This window comes from Scyliorhinus torazame, chromosome 1 (genome assembly GCF_047496885.1).
Source record: "Scyliorhinus torazame isolate Kashiwa2021f chromosome 1, sScyTor2.1, whole genome shotgun sequence".
NCBI classification, from domain to species: Eukaryota; Metazoa; Chordata; class Chondrichthyes; order Carcharhiniformes; family Scyliorhinidae; genus Scyliorhinus; species Scyliorhinus torazame.
In genome coordinates, this window is record NC_092707.1 from 19490317 (window position 1) to 19508649 (window position 18333).

Genomic DNA, 18333 nt, shown 5'->3' on the forward strand with positions numbered 1-18333 from the left:
GGGGAGGTGTGTGTGGGGGGAGGTGTGTGTGGGGTGTGTGTGTGTGTGGGGGGTGGGGGGGGAGGTGTGTGTGGGTGGGGGGGAGGTGTGTGTGGGTGGGGGGAGGTGTGTGTGGGGGGAGGTGTGTGTGGGGGGAGGGTGTGGGGGGGAGGTGTGTGTGGGGGGAGGTGTGTGTGGGTGGGGAGGTGTGTGTGTGTGTGGGGGGGGTGTGTGTGGGGGGGAGGTGTGTGTGGGGGGAGGTGTGTGTGGGGGGGTGGGGGGAGGTGTGTGTGAGTGGGGGGGGGAGGTGTGTGTGGGGGGAGGTGTTTGTGGGGGAGGTGTTTGTGTGGGGGGGTGGGGGAGGGGTGGGTGGGTGGGGGGGGGAGGTGTGTGTGGGGGGAGGGGGGTGTGTGGGGGAGATGTGTGTGTGGGGGGGGAGGAGGTGTGTGTGTGTGTGGGGGTGGGTGTGGGGGGGGTGGGGGGAGGTGTGTGTGGGGGGGAGGTGTGTGTGTGGGGGGTGGGGAGAGGTGTGTGTGGGTGGGGGGGAGGTGTGTGTGTGGGGGAGAGGGGGGTGGGGGGGGAGGTGTGTGTGTGGGGGGGAGGAGGTGTGTGTGTGTGTGTGGGGTGTGTGTGTGTGTGGGGGGGGGAGGAGGTGTGTGTGTGTGGGGGGGGGGGGGAGGAGGTGTGTGTGGGGGGGAGGGGGGGGGGGGGGAGGAGTGTGTGTGTGGTGGGTGTGTGAGTGTGGAGAGTGGGCAGGGCGCTAGGACCAGTGGGGATGCTCCTGTGGAAAGGAGGCGGGATGGAGGGGCTCCCTGCATCCAGCGAGCCCAGAAGCGCAGGGTAGCCGCTCACAGAGCCTCCCAGTGCGGGCAATGCAGCGGCACTGACCCCCTTGCCAGCGGCTCTGCCTCCTCTGGCACATCCCTGGCTCTGGCTGCACCGAGAGGGCTCCCAGTGATTGCTGGAGGAGGAGGGGGGGGAGAGAGAGCTTCTTTGGCCAGCAGCGAGGGTGGGCGATGGGGTGCCTGGCAGCGATCACTGCCTCTCTGGCTCTGTGCTGCGGAGCTCTCACCCTCACAGCCTGCCTGCCGGGGGGTGGCAGGAGGCTGCCAGCACAGGGACAACCCCAAATGCTGCGCGGGCAGGAGTAACCAGTGCTGGGATGGGAGCAGCAGGCGGGCGCTGTGTTACTGCGATGCTTACTGTCAGCGGACAGGAGGACTGCTGCCAGGACTATCACAACAGTGTGTCACATCTCCGGTAAGTGACTCCTCCACAGGCAACTGCAGCCAGGCATACACCCCAGCCACTGGCAGGCTGCGTGCCAGAAATAAACCCTGGATTCCTCTCCCATTTTCTGCCTTCCGTTGGAATTCACTCCCCAGGATCACAGCGGGTATGGAGGGGGTATTCTCTCCCGGGGAGGGAGGGGGAGAATTGGCAGACTGGGGTCTCCAACTCCCTTGATAAAAGGTCAGAGCTCGCCTTTATAGAGGTCCTCACAATCCTGAATGCACGGAGAATGTTCACATTTGTGTGTTGGGGAGGTGCCTGTGTGTGTGTTGGGGAGATGTGTGTGTGTGTTGGGGAGATGGGTGTGTGTCTGTCTGTGTGCTGGGGATGTGTGTGCGTTGGGAGGTGTGATTGGGGATGTGTGTGTGTGTTGGGGAGATGGGTGTGTGTGTTGGCGAGGTGTGTGTGTCTGTCTGTGTGCTGGGGATGTGTGTGCGTTGGGGATGTGTTGGGGATGTGTGTGTGTGTTGGGAGGTGTGTGATGGGGATGTGTGTATGTTGGGGAGGTGTGTGTGTGTGTGTATGCGTTGGGGATGTGTTGGGGATGTGTGTGTGTGTTGGGAGGTGTGTGATGGGGATGTGTGTATGTTGGGGAGGTGTGTGTGTGTCTGTGTATGTGTTGGGGAGGTGTGTGTGTTGGGGAGGTGCGTGTTGGGGAGGTGTGTGTGTTGGGGAGATGTGTGTGGTGTGTTGGGGAGGTGTGTGTGTTGGGGAGATGTGTGTGTGTGTTGGGGAGGTGTGTGTGTTGGGGAGGTGTGTGTGTTGGGGAGATGTGTGGTTGGGGGAGGTGTGTGTGTTGGGGAGGTGTATGTTGGGGAGGTGTGTGTGTTGGGGTGTGTGTGTTGGGGTGTGTGTGTGCCTGTGTGTGTGGGCGTGGTGGGGGTTGGGGATAACCATGCAGTTTGGCAATGTAGGACAGTCCCCAAGAAATCAAATGGGTAATCCGGGAGAAAGTGTTTCGCTCCGAGAGAATGTTGAACTCGTTCCCACTTCTGTGGAGTGAACGCCAGTACAGTGGAAAAAAAATCTCCCCAGCGAGAATTGGGTTTGATTTTACACCCTGGCAATGGGGATTAATGTTCCCAGGTTACTGCAAATGTCCAAACTTCGTCTTGCTGGTATTGTGTGTGAAATAGACACAGAAACATGACATGAACCTGTTGTTTACAAGTGGCTGGTTTGTGGGCATTTATTTAATGAACAGTCTGTGTGACGAGAGGTGACCAGCACCCCAGACTCAGCCAGGTGTGTCATACATGACCGCAAGTAGTGTCTTACCGCTCCACTCGGCCCATCACACTCCTGCGACTACCCCGATACCGCCTGCAAAATGTTCATTTTCCAGTATTTATCCGATTCCTCTTGTGTGGGGGCGGGGTTCAATAGCAATCTTCAGAAGGGAAACTGGATAGCTCAGGGGGCTCGATAGTGTAGATGCTGAGCGATTGTTTTCCCTTGTGGGAGAGTCTAGGACCAGAAGGCACAAAATCAGACTAATACAGAGAATATTAAATTTAGAGTACCCCAATTCATATTTCCAATTAAGGGGCAATTTAGCGTGGCCAATCCACCTACCCTGCACATCTTTGGGTTGTGGGGTGGAAACCCACACAGACACGGGGAAGGGCAGCGCGGTGGCGCAGTGGTTAGCACTGCTGCCACACGGCGCCGAGGTCCCAGGTTGGGTCCTGGCTCTGGGTCACTGTCCCTGTGGAGTTTGCACATTCTCCCCCTGCTTGCATGGGTCTCACCCCCCACAACCCAAAGATGTGCAGGGTAGATGGATTGGCCGCGCTAAATTGCCCCATAATTGGAAAAAAAAGAATTGGGTACTCTAAATAAAAAAAAAACACGGGGAGAATGTGCAAACTCCACACGGACACTGACCCAGGGCTGGGATCGAACCTGGGACCTCGGCGCCGCGAGGCAGCAGTGCTAACCCACTGCGCCACCGTGCTGCCCTTTTTGATACAGAGATGAGGAGGAATTTCTTCCCTCTGAGAGTCAGTGAATCTGTGGAATTCTTTACCGCTGAGGGATGTAGAGGCTGGGTCGCTAACTAATGTTCAAGGCTGAGACAGACAGATTTTTAATCAGTGAGGGAATCAATGGTTATGGGGTTAAGGCGAGAAAGTGGAGTTGGGGATTATCACATCAGATCGGTCATGATCTCATCGACTGATGGGGCAGGCTCGATGGGCCGAATGGCCCACTTCTGCTCTTACGTCTTATGGATAAAGCAATTAAGGGGTTAAAATAAGCCCAGTACTGTAGTAGTCGCTCTAGATTAGTTGGCAGGCTCCATGGAAGAGCTGGCACAGACGTGATGGGCAGACGTGATGGACGTTTCTGTGTTGCCTCATTCCACACAACATCTGCAGAATGGGTGCAAAACCATCCCTTGTCGAAGTCTCCCCCTCAGTCACATTATCAGCTTCAACTTCAGTTCACCCTGAGCTATCCGTCAAGGTGCCTTATTGATGAATATTGTTTCAAATCACACACCCATTCATACGTTTGGCATGTTCTGGGCAGATCTCAATAGTGGGGGGGGGGGGGGGGGGGGGGGAGAAACAATAGGCGTGAAGGCAAAACACGGTAAAATAAATAAATGAAGGACAAGATTGGGGTTTGAAGCGAATCTGACCCAAATCTCGAACTGTCCCTCTCTGTCAATTATAATCACTCGTTTGGAGCCAGCTTCGCAGGAAGTCACTGGCTGGAGCCTGCAATGTTCCCTCCCGAACTCAAGTCCGTCGTGTGAAGATACTTTCATTGCAGGATTAAGGAGGGAGAGAGAGACCAGTAACTGTAAATGTTGGGAACCCTGCTACAGTCAGACTGGCCGCCAGTTCCTACAACCGGGTGAAATAAATCTCTGAGTGCAAGTTTGTCCAGTAAATAAATCAAGGTGCAAAGCCAAATAGGAACTTGTCTGGCATTGTCTATGTTACCTCAACAATGTAACCACACAGGTGGTGATGTATTTCTATTAGAATCCCCCCTCTTTAATGTAACATTTAACAGAAGAATCATCTCATTTTGCTGTTTGTGAATAAATGCCTCGAGATTGCCGGGCTGTGTACAGAATGTCCCGTTGCATTGGGCATCCCCTGAATGATTAACCCCCTCCGGCTCTCCAATGGTGGAGAGACAACAGAGAGAGAGATAAATTAGGATTGGAGTTCACTTGCTTTGTGCCCATCAGTCCAGCCGGGTACCTGTCCTCTCTCTCTCCACTCCCAAAGGGACAGGCCCATCGAAAATCTCTTCCTCAATATCAGTCAGCCAGACGACAGGGGGAGTGGCAGGTCAGGAGGTGGTGGAGTATTGTTGAATGCTTCTGAGACCCAGAGTGAATGTTAACACATGGGGCGGGATTTTCCATTGGCCGGCGCCGAAACCTCTAAACGCGATTGGTCGGAGAATCGTTTCCGACGCCGAAATCGCGGCGGGTGCCGATTTGACGCCAAACCGCGATTCCCCGTAATCTCAACAGTGGTGCCAATGCGTTCCGGAGCGCACGCACAGCAAACACCGTTTGCATATCATTAGCGGCCCTGACCCGGTATTCTCCGCGGCCTCCGCAATTCTCCGCCTCCGATCGGCCGAGTTCCCAACGGTACGGGTCACTTGTGCTTTTAAAAATCGTGATACCGCCATCATGGCTGCTGAGGGAGAAAGAGGAGGTGCAAAAAGTATCCAACGTCACCATAGTTTGGTGACAGTTGTGCTGCTGGCGCGGGGTGGGGGGGGGGGGGCTACTGCCAGGGCCGGAGGGACTGGAGGGGGGGGGTGGCCAGCAGGTGGGCTGTGGGGTCGGAGTGGACGGACACGGAACACCATTGCCGCAGCCAGAAAGCCAGCCATGCAGCTACGCAAGTCGCTTATAGCCCACTGTGAACTTAGGGCTGCAGGTCGTACGGGTGACCCCCCCAGGGCACACCCCCAAGGAGCCCTCTGGCCCCAGCCGACCCATCAGCTGTACGGGCGCGCTCCGGCACAACCAGTGCCATCTTGTTGGCTTGGATAGTGTGTGTGGGGAGTGTAATGTGTCTGTGCGGCTGGGATGAGTGTGTGTGGGGAGTGTAATGTGTGTGCGCGGCTGGAATGAGTGTGTGTGGGGAGTGTAATGTGGGAGTGCGGCTGGGATGAGTGTGTGTGGGGAGTGTAATGTGTGTGTGCGGCTGGGATGAGTGTGTGTGGGGAGTGTAATGTGTGTGTGCGGCTGGGATGAGGATGTGTGGGGAGTGTAATGTGTGTGCGCGGCTGGAATGAGTGTGTGTGGGGAGTGTAATGTGTGAGTGCGGCTGGGATGAGTGTGTGTGGGGAGTGTAATGTGTGTGCGCGGCTGGAATGAGTGTGTGTGGGGAGTGTAATGTGTGTGCGCGGCTGGAATGAGTGTGTGTGGGGAGTGTAATGTGTGAGTGCGGCTGGGATGAGTGTGTGTGGGGAGTGTAATGTGTGTGTGCGGCTGGGATGAGTGTGTGTGGGGAGTGTAATGTGTGTGTGCGGCTGGGATGAGGATGTGTGGGGAGTGTAATGTGTGTGTGCGGCTGGAATGAGTGTGTGTGGGGAGTGTAATGTGTGTGTGCGGCTGGGATGAGTGTGTGTGGGGAGTGTAATGTGTGTGTGCGGCTGGGATGAGTGTGTGTGGGGAGTGTAATGTGTGTGTGCGGCTGGGGTGAGTGTGTGTGGGGAGTGTAATGTGTGAGTGCGGCTGGGATGAGTGTGTGTGGGGAGTGTAATGTGTGTGTGCGGCTGGGATGAGTGTGTGTGGGGAGTGTAATGTGTATCTGCGGCTGGGATGACTGTGTGTGGGGAGTGTAATGTGTGTGTGCGGCTGGGATGAGGATGTGTGGGGAGTGTAATGTGTGTGTGCGGCTGGAATGAGTGTGTGTGGGGAGTGTAATGTGTGTGTGCGGCTGGGACGAGTGTGTGTGGGGAGTGTAATGTGTGTGTGCGGCTGGGATGAGTGTGTGTGGGGAGTGTAATGTGTGTGTGCGGCTGGGATGAGTGTGTGTGGGGAGTGTAATGTGTGTGTGCGGCTGGGATGAGTGTGTGTGGGGAGTGTAATGTGTGTGTGCGGCTGGGATGAGTGTGTGTGGGGAGTGTAATGTGTGTGTGCGGCTGGGGTGAGTGTGTGTGGGGAGTTTAATGTGTGAGTGCGGCTGGGATGAGTGTGTGTGGGGAGTGTAATGTGTGTGTGCGGCTGGGATGAGGATTTGTGGGGAGTGTAATGTGTGTGTGCGGCTGGAATGAGTGTGTGTGGGGAGTGTAATGTGTGTGTGCGGCTGGGATGAGTGTGTGTGGGGAGTGTAATGTGTGTGTGCGGCTGGGATGAGTGTGTGTGGGGAGTGTAATGTGTGTGTGCGGCTGGGGTGAGTGTGTGTGGGGAGTGTAATGTGTGAGTGCGGCTGGGATGAGTGTGTGTGGGGAGTGTAATGTGTGTGTGCGGCTGGGATGAGTGTGTGTGGGGAGTGTAATGTGTGTGTGCGGCTGGGATGAGGATGTGTGGGGAGTGTAATGTGTGTGTGCGGCTGGAATGAGTGTGTGTGGGGAGTGTAATGTGTGTGTGCGGCTGGGACGAGTGTGTGTGGGGAGTGTAATGTGTGTGTGCGGCTGGGATGAGTGTGTGTGGGGAGTGTAATGTGTGTGTGCGGCTGGGATGAGTGTGTGTGGGGAGTGTAATGTGTGTGTGCGGCTGGAATGAGTGTGTGGGGAGTGTAATGTGTGTGTGCGGCTGGGATGAGTGTGTGTGGGAGTGTAATGAGTGTGTGCCGCTGGGATGAGTGTGTGTGGGGAGTGTAATGTGTGTGCGGCTGGGATGAGTGTGTGTGGGGAGTGTAATGTGTGTGTGCGGCTGGGATGAGTGTGTGTGGGGAGTGTAATGTGTGTGCGCGGCTGGGATGAGTGTGTGTGGGGAGTGTAATGTGTGTGTGCCACTGGGATGAGTGTGTGTGGGGAGTGTAATGTGTGTGTGCGGCTGGAGTGAGTGTGTGTGGGGAGTGTAATGTGTATATGTGGCTGGGATGAGTGTGTGTGGGGAGTGTAATGTGTGTGTGCGGCTGGGATGAGTGTGTGTGGGGAGTGTAATGAGTGTGTGCCACTGGGATGAGTGTGTGTGGGGAGTGTAATGTGTGTGTGCGGCTGGAGTGAGTGTGTGTGGGGAGTGTAATGTGTATATGTGGCTGGGATGAGTGTGTGTGGGGAGTGTAATGTGTATATGCGGCTGGGGTGAGTGTGTGTGGGGAGTGTAATGTGTGTGTGCGGCTGGGGTGAGTGTGTGTGGGGAGTGTAATGTGTGTGTACGGCTGGGATGAGTGTGTGTGGGGAGTGTAATGTGTGTGTACGGCTGGGATGAGTGTGTGTGGGGAGTGTAATGTGTGTGTGCGGCTGGGGTGAGTGTGTGTGGGGAGTGTAATGTGTATATGCGGCTGGGGTGAGTGTGTGTGGGGAGTGTAATGTGTGTGTGCGGCTGGGATGAGTGTGTGTGGGGAGTGTAATGTGTGTGCGCGGCTGGGATGATTGTGTGTGGGGTGTGTAAATTGTGTGCGCGGCTGGGATGAGTGTGTGTGGGGAGAGTAATGTGTATATGTGGCTGGGATGAGTGTGTGTGGGGAGTGTAATGTGTGTGTGCGGCTGGGATGAGTGTGTGTGGGGAGTGTAATGTGTATATACGGCTGGGATGAGTGTGTGTGGGAGTGTAATGAGTGTGTGCCGCTGGGATGAGTGTGTGTGGGGAGTGTAATGTGTGTGCGGCTGGGATGAGTGTGTGTGGGGAGTGTAATGAGTGTGTGCCGCTGGGATGAGTGTGTGTGGGGAGTGTAATGTGTGTGTGCGGCTGGAGTGAGTGTGTGTGGGGAGTGTAATGTGTATATGTGGCTGGGATGAGTGTGTGTGGGGAGTGTAATGTGTATATGCGGCTGGGGTGAGTGTGTGTGGGGAGTGTAATGAGTGTGTGCGGCTGGGATGAGTGTGTGTGGGAGTGTAATGAGTGTGTGCCGCTGGGATGAGTGTGTGTGGGGAGTGTAATGTGTGTGTGCGGCTGGAGTGAGTGTGTGTGGGGAGTGTAATGTGTATATGTGGCTGGGATGAGTGTGTGTGGGGAGTGTAATGTGTGTGTGCGGCTGGAGTGAGTGTGTGTGGGGAGTGTAATGTGTATATGTGGCTGGGATGAGTGTGTGTGGGGAGTGTAATGTGTATATGCGGCTGGGGTGAGTGTGTGTGGGGAGTGTAATGTGTGTGTGCGGCTGGGATGAGTGTGTGTGGGGAGTATAATGTGTGTGCGGCTGGGATGAGTGTGTGTGGGGAGTGTAATGAGTGTGTGCCGCTGGGATGAGTGTGTGTGGGGAGTGTAATGTGTCTGTGCGGCTGGGATGAGTGTGTGTGGGGAGTGTAATGTGGGTGTGCGGCTGGGATGAGTGTGTGTGGGGAGTGTAATGTGTATCTGCGGCTGGGATGACTGTGTGTGGGGAGTGTAATGTGTGTGTGCGGCTGGGATGAGGATGTGTGGGGAGTGTAATGTGTGTGTGCGGCTGGAATGAGTGTGTGTGGGGAGTGTAATGTGTGTGTGCGGCTGGGACGAGTGTGTGTGGGGAGTGTAATGTGTGTGTGCGGCTGGGATGAGTGTGTGTGGGGAGTGTAATGTGTGTGTGCGGCTGGGATGAGTGTGTGTGGGGAGTGTAATGTGTGTGTGCGGCTGGGATGAGTGTGTGTGGGGAGTGTAATGTGTGTGTGCGGCTGGGATGAGTGTGTGTGGGGAGTGTAATGTGTGTGTGCGGCTGGGGTGAGTGTGTGTGGGGAGTTTAATGTGTGAGTGCGGCTGGGATGAGTGTGTGTGGGGAGTGTAATGTGTGTGTGCGGCTGGGATGAGGATTTGTGGGGAGTGTAATGTGTGTGTGCGGCTGGAATGAGTGTGTGTGGGGAGTGTAATGTGTGTGTGCGGCTGGGATGAGTGTGTGTGGGGAGTGTAATGTGTGTGTGCGGCTGGGATGAGTGTGTGTGGGGAGTGTAATGTGTGTGTGCGGCTGGGGTGAGTGTGTGTGGGGAGTGTAATGTGTGAGTGCGGCTGGGATGAGTGTGTGTGGGGAGTGTAATGTGTGTGTGCGGCTGGGATGAGTGTGTGTGGGGAGTGTAATGTGTGTGTGCGGCTGGGATGAGGATGTGTGGGGAGTGTAATGTGTGTGTGCGGCTGGAATGAGTGTGTGTGGGGAGTGTAATGTGTGTGTGCGGCTGGGACGAGTGTGTGTGGGGAGTGTAATGTGTGTGTGCGGCTGGGATGAGTGTGTGTGGGGAGTGTAATGTGTGTGTGCGGCTGGGATGAGTGTGTGTGGGGAGTGTAATGTGTGTGTGCGGCTGGAATGAGTGTGTGGGGAGTGTAATGTGTGTGTGCGGCTGGGATGAGTGTGTGTGGGGAGTGTAATGTGTGTGTGCGGCTGGGATGAGTGTGTGTGGGGAGTGTAATGTGTGTGTGCGGCTGGGATGAGTGTGTGTGGGGAGTGTAATGTGTATATGTGGCTGGGATGAGTGTGTGTGGGGAGTGTAATGAGTGTGTGCCGCTGGGATGAGTGTGTGTGGGGAGTGTAATGTGTGTGCGGCTGGGATGAGTGTGTGTGGGAGTGTAATGTGTGTGTGCGGCTGGGATGAGTGTGTGTGGGGAGTGTAATGTGTGTGCGCGGCTGGGATGAGTGTGTGTGGGGAGTGTAATGTGTGTGTGCGGCTGGGATGAGTGTGTGTGGGGAGTATAATGTGTGTGTGCGGCTGGGATGAGTGTGTGTGGGGAGTGTAATGAGTGTGTGCCACTGGGATGAGTGTGTGTGGGGAGTGTAATGTGTGTGTGCGGCTGGAGTGAGTGTGTGTGGGGAGTGTAATGTGTATATGTGGCTGGGATGAGTGTGTGTGGGGAGTGTAATGTGTATATGCGGCTGGGGTGAGTGTGTGTGGGGAGTGTAATGTGTGTGTGCGGCTGGGGTGAGTGTGTGTGGGGAGTGTAATGTGTGTGTACGGCTGGGATGAGTGTGTGTGGGGAGTGTAATGTGTGTGTGCGGCTGGGATGAGTGTGTGTGGGGAGTGTAATGTGTGTGTGCGGCTGGGATGAGTGTGTGTGGGGAGTGTAATGTGTGTGTGCGGCTGGGATGAGTGTGTGTGGGGAGTGTAATGTGTATATGTGGCTGGGATGAGTGTGTGTGGGGAGTGTAATGAGTGTGTGCCGCTGGGATGAGTGTGTGTGGGGAGTGTAATGTGTGTGCGGCTGGGATGAGTGTGTGTGGGAGTGTAATGTGTGTGTGCGGCTGGGATGAGTGTGTGTGGGGAGTGTAATGTGTGTGCGCGGCTGGGATGAGTGTGTGTGGGGAGTGTAATGTGTGTGTGCGGCTGGGGTGAGTGTGTGTGGGGAGTGTAATGTGTGAGTGCGGCTGGGATGAGTGTGTGTGGGGAGTGTAATGTGTGTGTGCGGCTGGGATGAGTGTGTGTGGGGAGTGTAATGTGTATCTGCGGCTGGGATGACTGTGTGTGGGGAGTGTAATGTGTGTGTGCGGCTGGGATGAGGATGTGTGGGGAGTGTAATGTGTGTGTGCGGCTGGAATGAGTGTGTGTGGGGAGTGTAATGTGTGTGTGCGGCTGGGACGAGTGTGTGTGGGGAGTGTAATGTGTGTGTGCGGCTGGGATGAGTGTGTGTGGGGAGTGTAATGTGTGTGTGCGGCTGGGATGAGTGTGTGTGGGGAGTGTAATGTGTGTGTGCGGCTGGGATGAGTGTGTGTGGGGAGTGTAATGTGTGTGTGCGGCTGGGATGAGTGTGTGTGGGGAGTGTAATGTGTGTGTGCGGCTGGGGTGAGTGTGTGTGGGGAGTTTAATGTGTGAGTGCGGCTGGGATGAGTGTGTGTGGGGAGTGTAATGTGTGTGTGCGGCTGGGATGAGGATTTGTGGGGAGTGTAATGTGTGTGTGCGGCTGGAATGAGTGTGTGTGGGGAGTGTAATGTGTGTGTGCGGCTGGGATGAGTGTGTGTGGGGAGTGTAATGTGTGTGTGCGGCTGGGATGAGTGTGTGTGGGGAGTGTAATGTGTGTGTGCGGCTGGGGTGAGTGTGTGTGGGGAGTGTAATGTGTGAGTGCGGCTGGGATGAGTGTGTGTGGGGAGTGTAATGTGTGTGTGCGGCTGGGATGAGTGTGTGTGGGGAGTGTAATGTGTGTGTGCGGCTGGGATGAGGATGTGTGGGGAGTGTAATGTGTGTGTGCGGCTGGAATGAGTGTGTGTGGGGAGTGTAATGTGTGTGTGCGGCTGGGACGAGTGTGTGTGGGGAGTGTAATGTGTGTGTGCGGCTGGGATGAGTGTGTGTGGGGAGTGTAATGTGTGTGTGCGGCTGGGATGAGTGTGTGTGGGGAGTGTAATGTGTGTGTGCGGCTGGAATGAGTGTGTGGGGAGTGTAATGTGTGTGTGCGGCTGGGATGAGTGTGTGTGGGAGTGTAATGAGTGTGTGCCGCTGGGATGAGTGTGTGTGGGGAGTGTAATGTGTGTGCGGCTGGGATGAGTGTGTGTGGGAGTGTAATGTGTGTGTGCGGCTGGGATGAGTGTGTGTGGGGAGTGTAATGTGTGTGCGCGGCTGGGATGAGTGTGTGTGGGGAGTGTAATGTGTGTGTGCGGCTGGGATGAGTGTGTGTGGGGAGTATAATGTGTGTGTGCGGCTGGGATGAGTGTGTGTGGGGAGTGTAATGAGTGTGTGCCACTGGGATGAGTGTGTGTGGGGAGTGTAATGTGTGTGTGCGGCTGGAGTGAGTGTGTGTGGGGAGTGTAATGTGTATATGTGGCTGGGATGAGTGTGTGTGGGGAGTGTAATGTGTATATGCGGCTGGGGTGAGTGTGTGTGGGGAGTGTAATGTGTGTGTGCGGCTGGGGTGAGTGTGTGTGGGGAGTGTAATGTGTGTGTACGGCTGGGATGAGTGTGTGTGGGGAGTGTAATGTGTGTGTACGGCTGGGATGAGTGTGTGTGGGGAGTGTAATGTGTGTGTGCGGCTGGGGTGAGTGTGTGTGGGGAGTGTAATGTGTATATGCGGCTGGGGTGAGTGTGTGTGGGGAGTGTAATGTGTGTGTGCGGCTGGGATGAGTGTGTGTGGGGAGTGTAATGTGTGTGCGCGGCTGGGATGATTGTGTGTGGGGTGTGTAAATTGTGTGCGCGGCTGGGATGAGTGTGTGTGGGGAGAGTAATGTGTATATGTGGCTGGGATGAGTGTGTGTGGGGAGTGTAATGTGTGTGTGCGGCTGGGATGAGTGTGTGTGGGGAGTGTAATGTGTATATACGGCTGGGATGAGTGTGTGTGGGAGTGTAATGAGTGTGTGCCGCTGGGATGAGTGTGTGTGGGGAGTGTAATGTGTGTGCGGCTGGGATGAGTGTGTGTGGGGAGTGTAATGAGTGTGTGCCGCTGGGATGAGTGTGTGTGGGGAGTGTAATGTGTGTGTGCGGCTGGAGTGAGTGTGTGTGGGGAGTGTAATGTGTATATGTGGCTGGGATGAGTGTGTGTGGGGAGTGTAATGTGTGTGTGCGGCTGGAGTGAGTGTGTGTGGGGAGTGTAATGTGTATATGTGGCTGGGATGAGTGTGTGTGGGGAGTGTAATGTGTATATGCGGCTGGGGTGAGTGTGTGTGGGGAGTGTAATGTGTGTGTGCGGCTGGGATGAGTGTGTGTGGGGAGTATAATGTGTGTGCGGCTGGGATGAGTGTGTGTGGGGAGTGTAATGAGTGTGTGCCGCTGGGATGAGTGTGTGTGGGGAGTGTAATGTGTCTGTGCGGCTGGGATGAGTGTGTGTGGGGAGTGTAATGTGGGTGTGCGGCTGGGATGAGTGTGTGTGGGGAGTGTAATGTGTATCTGCGGCTGGGATGACTGTGTGTGGGGAGTGTAATGTGTGTGTGCGGCTGGGATGAGGATGTGTGGGGAGTGTAATGTGTGTGTGCGGCTGGAATGAGTGTGTGTGGGGAGTGTAATGTGTGTGTGCGGCTGGGACGAGTGTGTGTGGGGAGTGTAATGTGTGTGTGCGGCTGGGATGAGTGTGTGTGGGGAGTGTAATGTGTGTGTGCGGCTGGGATGAGTGTGTGTGGGGAGTGTAATGTGTGTGTGCGGCTGGGATGAGTGTGTGTGGGGAGTGTAATGTGTGTGTGCGGCTGGGATGAGTGTGTGTGGGGAGTGTAATGTGTGTGTGCGGCTGGGGTGAGTGTGTGTGGGGAGTTTAATGTGTGAGTGCGGCTGGGATGAGTGTGTGTGGGGAGTGTAATGTGTGTGTGCGGCTGGGATGAGGATTTGTGGGGAGTGTAATGTGTGTGTGCGGCTGGAATGAGTGTGTGTGGGGAGTGTAATGTGTGTGTGCGGCTGGGATGAGTGTGTGTGGGGAGTGTAATGTGTGTGTGCGGCTGGGATGAGTGTGTGTGGGGAGTGTAATGTGTGTGTGCGGCTGGGGTGAGTGTGTGTGGGGAGTGTAATGTGTGAGTGCGGCTGGGATGAGTGTGTGTGGGGAGTGTAATGTGTGTGTGCGGCTGGGATGAGTGTGTGTGGGGAGTGTAATGTGTGTGTGCGGCTGGGATGAGGATGTGTGGGGAGTGTAATGTGTGTGTGCGGCTGGAATGAGTGTGTGTGGGGAGTGTAATGTGTGTGTGCGGCTGGGACGAGTGTGTGTGGGGAGTGTAATGTGTGTGTGCGGCTGGGATGAGTGTGTGTGGGGAGTGTAATGTGTGTGTGCGGCTGGGATGAGTGTGTGTGGGGAGTGTAATGTGTGTGTGCGGCTGGAATGAGTGTGTGGGGAGTGTAATGTGTGTGTGCGGCTGGGATGAGTGTGTGTGGGGAGTGTAATGTGTGTGTGCGGCTGGGATGAGTGTGTGTGGGGAGTGTAATGTGTGTGTGCGGCTGGGATGAGTGTGTGTGGGGAGTGTAATGTGTATATGTGGCTGGGATGAGTGTGTGTGGGGAGTGTAATGAGTGTGTGCCGCTGGGATGAGTGTGTGTGGGGAGTGTAATGTGTGTGCGGCTGGGATGAGTGTGTGTGGGAGTGTAATGTGTGTGTGCGGCTGGGATGAGTGTGTGTGGGGAGTGTAATGTGTGTGCGCGGCTGGGATGAGTGTGTGTGGGGAGTGTAATGTGTGTGTGCGGCTGGGATGAGTGTGTGTGGGGAGTATAATGTGTGTGTGCGGCTGGGATGAGTGTGTGTGGGGAGTGTAATGAGTGTGTGCCACTGGGATGAGTGTGTGTGGGGAGTGTAATGTGTGTGTGCGGCTGGAGTGAGTGTGTGTGGGGAGTGTAATGTGTATATGTGGCTGGGATGAGTGTGTGTGGGGAGTGTAATGTGTATATGCGGCTGGGGTGAGTGTGTGTGGGGAGTGTAATGTGTGTGTGCGGCTGGGGTGAGTGTGTGTGGGGAGTGTAATGTGTGTGTACGGCTGGGATGAGTGTGTGTGGGGAGTGTAATGTGTGTGTACGGCTGGGATGAGTGTGTGTGGGGAGTGTAATGTGTGTGTGCGGCTGGGGTGAGTGTGTGTGGGGAGTGTAATGTGTATATGCGGCTGGGGTGAGTGTGTGTGGGGAGTGTAATGTGTGTGTGCGGCTGGGATGAGTGTGTGTGGGGAGTGTAATGTGTGTGCGCGGCTGGGATGATTGTGTGTGGGGTGTGTAAATTGTGTGCGCGGCTGGGATGAGTGTGTGTGGGGAGAGTAATGTGTATATGTGGCTGGGATGAGTGTGTGTGGGGAGTGTAATGTGTGTGTGCGGCTGGGATGAGTGTGTGTGGGGAGTGTAATGTGTATATACGGCTGGGATGAGTGTGTGTGGGAGTGTAATGAGTGTGTGCCGCTGGGATGAGTGTGTGTGGGGAGTGTAATGTGTGTGCGGCTGGGATGAGTGTGTGTGGGGAGTGTAATGAGTGTGTGCCGCTGGGATGAGTGTGTGTGGGGAGTGTAATGTGTGTGTGCGGCTGGAGTGAGTGTGTGTGGGGAGTGTAATGTGTATATGTGGCTGGGATGAGTGTGTGTGGGGAGTGTAATGTGTATATGCGGCTGGGGTGAGTGTGTGTGGGGAGTGTAATGTGTGTGTGCGGCTGGGATGAGTGTGTGTGGGGAGTGTAATGAGTGTGTGCCGCTGGGATGAGTGTGTGTGGGGAGTGTAATGTGTCTGTGCGGCTGGAGTGAGTGTGTGTGGGGAGTGTAATGTGTATATGTGGCTGGGATGAGTGTGTGTGGGGAGTGTAATGTGTATATGCGGCTGGGGTGAGTGTGTGTGGGGAGTGTAATGTGTGTGTGCGGCTGGGGTGAGTGTGTGTGGGGAGTGTAATGTGTGTGTACGGCTGGGATGAGTGTGTGTGGGGAGTGTAATGTGTGTGTACGGCTGGGATGAGTGTGTGTGGGGAGTGTAATGTGTGTGTGCGGCTGGGGTGAGTGTGTGTGGGGAGTGTAATGTGTATATGCGGCTGGGGTGAGTGTGTGTGGGGAGTGTAATGTGTGTGTGCGGCTGGGATGAGTGTGTGTGGGGAGTGTAATGTGTGTGCGCGGCTGGGATGATTGTGTGTGGGGTGTGTAAATTGTGTGCGCGGCTGGGATGAGTGTGTGTGGGGAGTGTAATGTGTGTGTGCGGCTGGGATGAGTGTGTGTGGGGAGTGTAATGTGTATATCCGGCTGGGGTGAGTGTGTGTGGGGAGAGTAATGTGTGTGCGCGGCTGGGATGAGTGTGTGTGGGGAGTGTAATGTGTGTGTGCGGCTGGGGTGAGTGTGTGTGGGGAGTGTAATGTGTATATGTGGCTGGGATGAGTGTGTGTGGGGAGTGTAATGTGTGTGTGCGGCTGGGATGAGTGTGTGTGGGGAGTGTAATGTGTATATGCGGCTGGGATGAGTGTGTGTGGGAGTGTAATGAGTGTGTGCCGCTGGGATGAGTGTGTGTGGGGAGTGTAATGTGTGTGCGGCTGGGATGAGTGTGTGTGGGAGTGTAATGTGTGTGTGCGGCTGGGATGAGTGTGTGTGGGGAGTGTAATGTGTGTGCGCGGCTGGGATGAGTGTGTGTGGGGAGTGTAATGTGTGTGTGCGGCTGGGATGAGTGTGTGTGGGGAGTATAATGTGTGTGTGCGGCTGGGATGAGTGTGTGTGGGGAGTGTAATGAGTGTGTGCCGCTGGGATGAGTGTGTGTGGGGAGTGTAATGTGTGTGTGCGGCTGGAGTGAGTGTGTGTGGGGAGTGTAATGTGTATATGTGGCTGGGATGAGTGTGTGTGGGGAGTGTAATGTGTATATGCGGCTGGGGTGAGTGTGTGTGGGGAGTGTAATGTGTGTGTGCGGCTGGGGTGAGTGTGTGTGGGGAGTGTAATGTGTGTGTACGGCTGGGATGAGTGTGTGTGGGGAGTGTAATGTGTGTGTACGGCTGGGATGAGTGTGTGTGGGGAGTGTAATGTGTGTGCGGCTGGGGTGAGTGTGTGTGGGGAGTGTAATGTGTATATGTGGCTGGGATGAGTGTGTGTGGGGAGTGTAATGTGTGTGTGCGGCTGGGATGAGTGTGTGTGGGGAGTGTAATGTGTATATGCGGCTGGGGTGAGTGTGTGTGGGGAGTGTAATGTGTGTGTGCGGCTGGGATGAGTGTGTGTGGGGAGTGTAATGTGTGTGCGCGGCTGGGATGAGTGTGTGTGGGGAGTGTAAATTGTGTGCGCGGCTGGGATGAGTGTGTGTGGGGAGTGTAATGTGTGTGTGCGGCTGGGATGAGTGTGTGTGGGGAGTGTAATGTGTATATCCGGCTGGGGTGAGTGTGTGTGGGGAGTGTAATGTGTATATGTGGCTGGGATGAGTGTGTGTGGGGAGTGTAATGTGTATATGCGGCTGGGATGAGTGTGTGTGGGGAGTGTAATGTGTATATGTGGCTGGGATGAGTGTGTGTGGGGAGTGTAATGTGTATATGCGGCTTTCGTGAGTGTGTGTGGGGAGTGTAATGTGTGCATGCGGCTGGGATGAGTGTGTGTGGGGAGTGTAATGTGTGTGCGCGGCTGGGATGAGTGTGTGTGGGGAGTGTAATGTGTGTGTGCGGCTGGGATGAGTGTGTGTGGGGAGTGTAATGTGTGTATGCGGCTGGGATGAGTGTGTGTGGGGAGTGTAATTTGTATATGTGGCTGGGATGAGTGTGTGTGGGGAGTGTAATGTGTGTATGCGGCTGGGATGAGTGTGTGTGGGGAGTGTAATGTGTGTGTGCGGCTTGGATGAGTGTGTGTGGGGAGTGTAATGTGTGTCTGTGGCTGGGATGAGTGGGTGTGGGGAGTGTAATTTGTATATGCGGCTGGGATGAGTGTGTGTGGGGAGTGTAATGTGTGTATGCGGCTGGGATGAGTGTGTGTGGGGAGTGTAATGTGTGTGTGCGGCTGGGATGAGTATGTGTGGGGAGTGTAATGTGTGTATGCGGCTGGGATGAGTGTGTGTGGGGAGTGTAATTTGTATATGTGGCTGGGATGAGTGTGTGTGGGGAGTGTAATGTGTATATGCGGCTGGGATGAGTGTGTGTGGGGAGTGTAATGTGTATATGTGGCTGGGATGAGTGTGTGTGGGGAGTGTAATGTGTGTGCGCGGCTGGGATGAGTGTGTGTGGGGAGTGTAATGTGTGTATGCGGCTGGGATGAGTGTGTGTGGGGAGTGTAATTTGTATATGTGGCTGGGATGAGTGTGTGTGGGGAGTGTAATGTGTATATGCGGCTGGGATGAGTGTGTGTGGGGAGTGTAATGTGTATATGTGGCTGGGATGAGTGTGTGTGGGGAGTGTAATGTGTATATGCGGCTGGGGTGAGTGTGTGTGGGGAGTGTAATGTGTATATGTGGCTGGGATGAGTGTGTGTGGGGAGTGTAATGTGTATATGTGGCTGGGATGAGTGTGTGTGGGGAGTGTAATGTGTGTGTGCGGCTGGGATGAGTGTGTGTGGGGAGTGTAATGTGTGTGTGCGGCTGGGATGAGTGTGTGTGGGGATTGTAATGTGTGTGTGCGGCTGGGATGAGTGTGTGTGGGGAGTGTAATGTGTGTGTGCGGCTGGGATGAGTGTGTGTGGGGAGTGTAATGTGTATATGTGGCTG

The 18333-nt window shown here is 55.3% G+C and overlaps 1 protein-coding gene across 1 annotated transcript in view; it reads left to right on the top strand.

Annotated features, from left to right (window-relative positions):
• The first annotated feature begins 773 nt into the window (after positions 1-773).
• LOC140389443 (somatomedin-B and thrombospondin type-1 domain-containing protein) overlaps positions 774-18333 on the top strand; it is a 282415-nt gene continuing 264855 nt past the window's right edge. Inside the window, exon 1 of the transcript XR_011934410.1 lies at positions 774-1239. The gene's annotated coding sequence lies outside the window, so the exon portion shown is untranslated. The remainder of the gene's footprint in view (positions 1240-18333) is intronic.